The sequence below is a fragment of the Orcinus orca genome, chromosome X (assembly GCF_937001465.1).
Source record: "Orcinus orca chromosome X, mOrcOrc1.1, whole genome shotgun sequence".
In the NCBI taxonomy this organism is placed as follows: Eukaryota; Metazoa; Chordata; class Mammalia; order Artiodactyla; family Delphinidae; genus Orcinus; species Orcinus orca.
Window position 1 is genome coordinate 51,109,349 of NC_064580.1, and position 7,573 is coordinate 51,116,921.

Consider the following 7,573-nt stretch of genomic DNA (forward strand, 5'->3'; position numbering starts at 1 on the left):
TAAAAAAAAAGTTATGAAAAACCTAGGGGCAGGAAAAGAATAAAGATACAGATGTAGAGAATGGACTTGAGGACACAGGGAGGGGGAAATGTAAGCTGGGATGAAATGAGAGAGTAGCATTGACATACATCTAGTATGTAGAATAGTAGCATACATTTGGTAGTATTTACTACTAAATGTAAAATGGATGACTAGTGGGAAGCAGCTGCATAGCAGAGGGAGATCAGCTTGGTGCTTTGTGACCACCTAGAGGGGTGGATAGGGAGGGTGGGAGGGAGACGTAAGAGGGAGGGGATATGGGGATATATGTATAAGTATAGCTGATTCAGTTTGTTATACAGCAGAAACTAAGACAACATTGTAAAGCAATTATACTCCAATAAAGATGTTTTTTAAAAGTCTCCATTTCTTTAAGTCAGTTACTGGAGATTTATTAGTTTTCTTTGGTGTTGTCATGTTTTTCTGATTGTTTGCGATCCTTGATTCCTTTTGTTGGTATCTGTGTGTTTGAGTTAGCAGTCTCCTCTTTTAGATTTTATAGGTTCTCTTTGAAAGAGACAGTTCTCCTGTCAGTTCAGTTTGGGTTTCTGTATATATATCTGTGGTAATGACCTTGGGCAGGTGGGGCTTGCTACCAAGATCTGTTTTTGGGTGAGCCCACTGCCAAGCTCTGACGACAAGACAGGGTGATGCTGATTGAGAAAAGTTGTATATGAACTCTGGCTTGATTAACTGTCTAAGCAAGGCTGTAGGCTGGGCTCTGCAGTTGCCTGGGTTCTCTGCTCAGGCTTCCTAGATCAACAGGACTGAGTACTATACTCAGTAGTAGGTGGGGTTATGAAGTAGTTTCCCTGCCTGCTGTGGCAGCTGAACAGGCTCCAGGTTCTGCATGGCTCATTGTTTGGGAACCTGAATTAGGCAAGACTGTGCACTGAATTCCCAGGCCAGACATGGCCACCAGTTTTGCTCTGAAGTTGGGGAAAATCACAGGCTGTGGTCTCTGTTCAACTGCAACAAAAAGCAGGGCTGTTGGATGGGCTAGAGAGCTTCCTGTGTGCTCTGTTATGTTCCCTTGCTGGGAAGACTGAATGCTGTATTCAACAGTGGGTGGGGCTATGAATTTGTTTTCCTGCCTGGGCAGAGTGGGAGAACTAGCTCCAAAGCCAGCAAGACTCTTTGTTTGTGGTCTTGACTCAAGCTGACCCATGCCCCAATTCCCTGGCTGAACTGAGACACTGACTGTTCTCTGTGGATGATCAGCTCTGCCTGCTGTGTTCTCTGATCAAGCGTTGCTGGGCTACCCAGCATTCCAGGTGTTCTGGCCAGGCTTTCTTTTTGGGTGGGGCTGGGAGTTACATTCAGCAGCACGTGGGGCTATGAATTAGCTCCTCTGCCAGATGGTGCAGGGAAGCTGGCTCCAAGAAGCCTCCCAGGTGCTCCCACTTATTCTTCCTGGTCAGGGAATGGCCAGGAGCTACACTCAATCATGGGCTGGGCTATGACTATCTCCCTACCTGGGCAGACGGCGGGCAGAGCTCCAGATCCTGCAAGGCTCTTTGTTTGAGAGCTTCAATCAAGCAGTCCTGCACCCAGCCAAGTTCCCTGGCCAGACTGCACTACAGTGTTTTCTGCAGATGAGAAAAGCTGCTTGCCGGGACGATTACATGGGTGCTATGGGAGGAAATCAGTCTGCCAAGACCCATGTGCTGGTTGTTGCAAGCCCCCCTCCTTCTCCATCACAACTAGATTCTCAGTGGCCAAGCCACACACATTCCTCCACAATCCCTGTGAGGCAAGACCGGAGTGGGGACAACCAAGAAGCAACTCATAACGCTGGGACCTGGATGCCTAACCTGGGCTCTCTTTCTCTCCGGAGGAACTGTAGTCTTGGGGAGATCTCTCAGTGTGGTGCAGTGCCAGCCTGGGGGACTGGCAATGCAGTCAGCATGTACCCACTCCTAATCTTCTAGTGTGGACTGTTTTGATCTCTGTGGTACAGGAGGGGTTCTTCAGTTTCATCCCATGTTCTATTATTTTCTCAGTGGTGTTTTGTCCATGACTAGTTGTTCTTCTTGTGAGTGGGAGTGAAGTTAGGACAATCGGTCACCATCTTGGTAATATCACTCCTCTGATTCCATGGTTTGAAGCCTCATAGAGGCGTGTATTTAGTCTGCAAGTCTGTAACTTTCCATGTGAGAGACCAAACAACTAGGCTATTGTCAAAATGTTGAGTCATTAAAAATAGGACAAACTTCATCTAGGGGAGTATTACAAAGACCTGTGAAAATGCCCTTGAGTCTGGACACTGAGGAGTGTGACCACCATCTGCTTTCAATTCTGCTGAGCTGGTAGTGAGATTGAACATATGTAGCAGCACAGCAGACACCCAACATGTTTCAGCTTATCCAAACCATCAGTGAACCAGGCCTAGGGATTTAGTTGAACCTCTAAATGAATAAAGGCCTCAGCCAGTAGTTTTACTTCAGGTGGCAGAGTGGTTGATAGAGTTTCCCTGAAGGTGTAATAACCACTTCTTCACGTAAAGTCCATATGCCGTCAGGGTGAGGCCAGGTAAAGGGAACAAGAGGCTAGAGAGACACAAGGCCTCCATGGTTTAGTTGTTCAGTTTTGAAAATAGATGCTTTTCAATAGGGATATATCTAACATACATATATAACATACATATCAAGGAGAAGATGAGTCCAAAGTCCCAAGGCACATCTTCAGGCAGAGAATGTTCCCCCTTGCCAGAGACTCCAGTTGTAAAATCATCAGTTACAGAGCATTAAATCTCAAATTGGTCAGTATGAATATAGGGCCCTAAAGATATAAAGCATGACACAGCTTGCTGGACAGTTTCCATAGCAGAATGTTGTTTTGGGCCCCACTCAAAAGATGCTAATTTATGGGTTAGCTAATATAAAGGACAAAGCAGAATGCCCAAACAATCACAAACTGTTTCCAATATCCGAGAGATCCAGCTTGGTGACAGACCTCCTTTTTAGTGGTGGGGGACTGAATAGACAACAAATTTTCCTTGACTGCCTAAGGACTCAGTATCGTGAATCTGTCTGCAAAGTCCTAAGAAACATTACTAGGCAAGCAGCCAACTGAATTTTGTTGAAGATTTTCAGCCACTCTTCCTAGGAAATTTATCATAATACCACAACCAACACAAAACTGAAGCTTCTGAAGGTCAGCCATCAGGACATCATGTATATAGGTGAAAACTTTACAAATCAGAGTCTATAAGCACTTACACTAATTTCTGACCTATCTGATTTTCACAAATGGCAATGAAGTTTAGGTAACCCAGAGGAATACTACAAAACATGTATGAGATGCCCTGTCACATAAATGTGAACAGATCTTGATCCTCAGGTGCCAGTAGTATGGGAAAGAAGGTGCTGCCAATGTTCAAAATAGTGTGTGTAATGGATTCAGTTAGAGTCACATTGTATGCAATTGCTGAGACTATAGAAGAAACAATTGAATTTATTTGACAATAATCCACTATAAGCCTCCAGCTCTTCTTAAACTTTTACACTGGGCATACATGGCTGTTCTGTAGAGATCCTGCATTTCTTTCTTCCCCTGCTTCCTTTAAGTATTTAATCAGGGCTGTAAATATCTTTATTCCTCCTGGGATTCTATACTCTTTGTGTGAAACCACCCAGGATGATCCAGAGCGGCTGGTGGCAGAGCAATTCATGTTTCCCACTTAATACTTCTCTACATGTGGCTGAGTTTCATCTAGCACTTATGGGACAGGAAAATACAAACATCTTTTCCTACTATATGTTTAGATGTGGAGGTAACACCGAGATTGCAAAAAATTGGCCCCAAATGTTTCATTCACAAGGTCATATTCAAGTTTTTCCTATTCTAAAGCTGGCCAAAACCTACGTCCCAAATCTGGATGCTGTTCCCCTCCACGGGTCCTGTAGAATAGTGACTTGGGCATCCATATCTAACAGAGCCATAAAAGTTTGATTCTCTCCCTTCACCAAAATTCTCCAGCCTACTCAGATGAATGCATTTGGCATCTGATCTCCATTGGGGACAGAGAGGACTCATTGTCATCTCTAATTATTTTTCTACGTATAGCAGCTGTGGTTGAGTAGCCCAGCTGTTTACATTCTTCATTTACAATCATTATCTGTCCAGTGCTCTCATCTCCCAAGCCAGCTACCAAAAGTTCTAAGGCTTCTCGTTTGTGCCTGGGGTGCTTGTGATTTCCTTCCTTTAACCTGGGTCATTGTGTGTTTCTGTCACTATTATCTGAAAGGATACAAAAACTTTTGCTTACCTAGGATCAATCTTAGTACTATTTGTTACAATGTAGTGGGCCTGAGGTTAATAACCAGATTAAGGAGGAAGTTGTCTCACCAGGAGTTGAATTATCAAGAAATAATGCATGATTCCAGCTTGTCTTTGAAGCTACTTCCTGGTATTCATCCTGCAATAATTTCCTCAATTCCTCCTTGTTAACAGTTTATTATTCACAGCAACAGCCATAGTCAGACTGATAAGCAGTTTTACTGAATCCCTGAGTCCCACTTAACACAGGGTGATAGGAAGTGGGCATGGGACACATGTATACACAGTAGATTGCATTAGAGGAAAGGAAACTAGTTTAATTAACTTAATCTTTTATAATGGGCAGTGAACATGCCTTCCTCTTGTTCTGGAAGGAGACATTATATTTATTATATTGCAGTAAGCATTCCTGCTCATTGCTACAGAGGGAACCACTATCCCATCTCACAAAGATGTTTGTTATTCCAACATCCTTGAAAGGAATGTGGCAAACCAAAACCATTCATTACCTTGCTTGCAAAATGTACAGAGATCCGTACAATACTGTCCTCCAACAATGTATAACAGTCAAATTGTTGGAAATATGCCATCTTCAAACTCACTAGGTAATGGCAAACTTATCTCCAACTGAACTCCCACCAACAGTGGATGGGATCTCCCACTTTTCATCTGGATGACAACAAATATTTTTGAACTTCAACATGCTGTTCATCTGATGCATATAAAAGCGTATGTGATTTCAATTTCCATTTTTCTGATTCCTAGTGAGACATAAAGCCAAGATATATTTACTAAGCAACTACCACGTGCTAGATATTATTTTAAGTATCTGTGATACCTCAGTGAAAAAAAAAAGGAAGGAAAATCAAATACTTATGGACCTTATATTCTGTCAAGGAGAAAAAATGTTATTAACTAAATAAACTATATAGCATGTTAGAAGATATGTGGATGGAAAGGATAGAGTAAGGTAATGGGGAGTGATTAAGATAATGCAGGCTTACTGACCATATGATCTCCTATTTTGGAAATGTCTGTTCATAATTTTTGCTAAGTTCTCTATGGGCTGTTTGTTTTATTCTTATTGAAAATATTTTTATTTATTTCTTGTATTTTCACTATCCAAGTTAGTAGCCTAATCTTATTTTGTCCCACTTTGTATAGCATGATTTTTTCAAATTAGGGGATTCATATTTTAATATAATAATATTTATCAAAATTTCCATCAAAATCTGTCAATTTTTTAGTTTTAAAATAAATTTTCACCAATTCCATTGGAAAAAATACATTCTATTCAATTTTATTTTAAAATTTTATAAATGCTATTTCCTAAATTGAATATTAACTTTTTAATCATTTGGAATTTATTTTGTATGCAACGTATGATGAAGGGATTGGAGTGTATTTACTAGCATATGGAAAATAGATTAATACTGCACGGTTTATTGAATAAAATGTCTTTTCTCATTCATCTGAAATGTCACCTCTATTATGATTTCAGTTTCTTATATTCAAATCTCTTTCTAGGTCTCTCCTCTGTTTCACTGAAATATTTGATGTTCCTTTCTCCCTCCTTGTACCCCATTACAGACTATACTCCAGAGTCACCAGTGATCCTGTTAAAATATGAGACAAATCATGCTGTGCTTCTGCTGAAAATACACGAATGACTCTCCATCACACACAGTGTAAAAGTCAAATTCCATTCTAGGCCCTCTGAGTCTCCAAGCTATCAGCTTCTCCCAGATCCCCATCACTTCTCTGAACTCACTTCCTGAAATTCTCTACCTTGCTCACTCAGCTCCAAGCTATATGCTTCTCCCAGGTCCACATCATCTCTCTGAACTCACTTTCTGATATTCTCTACCTTGCTCATTTGCTCACTCAGCTCCAGCCATGCTGGTATCCTCAGTGTTCCTTGAAATGCCAGGCCTACTTCTGCGTTGGGACCTCAGCACTTGCTGTCCCACTACTGGGAATGCTCCTTCCGCAGACAGACACAGGGCCACTTCTCTCATTGCCTTCAGGTCTTTACGCAATAACCAGGCTCTCTGTGAGGCCCTCTGTTCAGCCTCCTCCCTGGAATTTCAGCCCCCCTGTTCTTTGCTTTATTTTTTCCTTCCTAACTCTCATCACTTGGAAAATACTTTATATTTTACCTATTGTCTCTTGGCTACTGTCTGTCTCCCACACTAATATGAAAGTTCCATGAAGATAAGATTATTTATTTCTTTTGCTTATAACCATATCATAAGGACCTGTGTCTAGAAGACTGCCTGGCACAGAGACCACCTGAACTAAGTATTGGTGAGATGAAGATAGAGCAAATAAATTAAAAAGCAAATGGGGTTAAAGTAAGCCAAAGGGGGGCTAGGCAGTTTTCCCTGGGTCTAGCCCCAAAACTACCAATGCAAGTGCCTCTAGGAGACAACTGGGCATTTTATTAGAGCGAAGCAGGCCAACTGGGGGTGTGGCCCCATTGAGAGAGCATTCTGAGTCTAAAATGGCTGAGCCCTTCCTCAGAGCCAGCTGCTTGTATCCTTGTTGGAATGTGGGCCCTAATCCTTGGTCTATTGTTTTTGTTTTTATTTTTTCAGGTAAGCCAGAAATGTGGATTTTTGAAATGTGAAATCCCCCAAATGTCTAAGTAGCTAATTTTAAAATGGAGAATGATAAAAACATGACGATCAAGCAAAATATGACAGCGGGCTGAAATTGGCCCATGAGTGGCCTGCAGGTGTTTGCTAGACTGAATTATGTGCTGTATGAAAGAAAACTTATCCCTGTTCTGGTGAGGTGGGCTTGCCTTGTGTAATTCTCGAGGCAAACAGTTTCAGGCTGTGTTGGGTGGACACAACTCCTGGAAGGTTCCAACTCCTGGAAGCTCCCTGCCTCTCCCTCTCCCTGCTATGCCTGGAGTTAAGGAAACCTGGGCATTGGGTAGTCACCAGAACTGTTTCTTTGAGGGTAGGGATATATTTCAGTGAAGTGTGGAGTGGGAAAACCAGAGAGAGGGTTTTGAAGGAAACTTCCACAGCTGGACCAGGGAAAGGAAAGAAGGAGAGAAGGACAAAGACTCATGTGTTGGGACATTGTATCTCTGAGGGAATTTATTGGGGGTTACAACATCCTCTCCCCACCAACCACCTATGTGGTACCATACAGTCGAAGGACTTAGTTATACAAAGTCACAACTCCCCGCCCAACTGCGCATGCCATCTATCTCACCTGGAAATAGAGCTGCACAAATTTC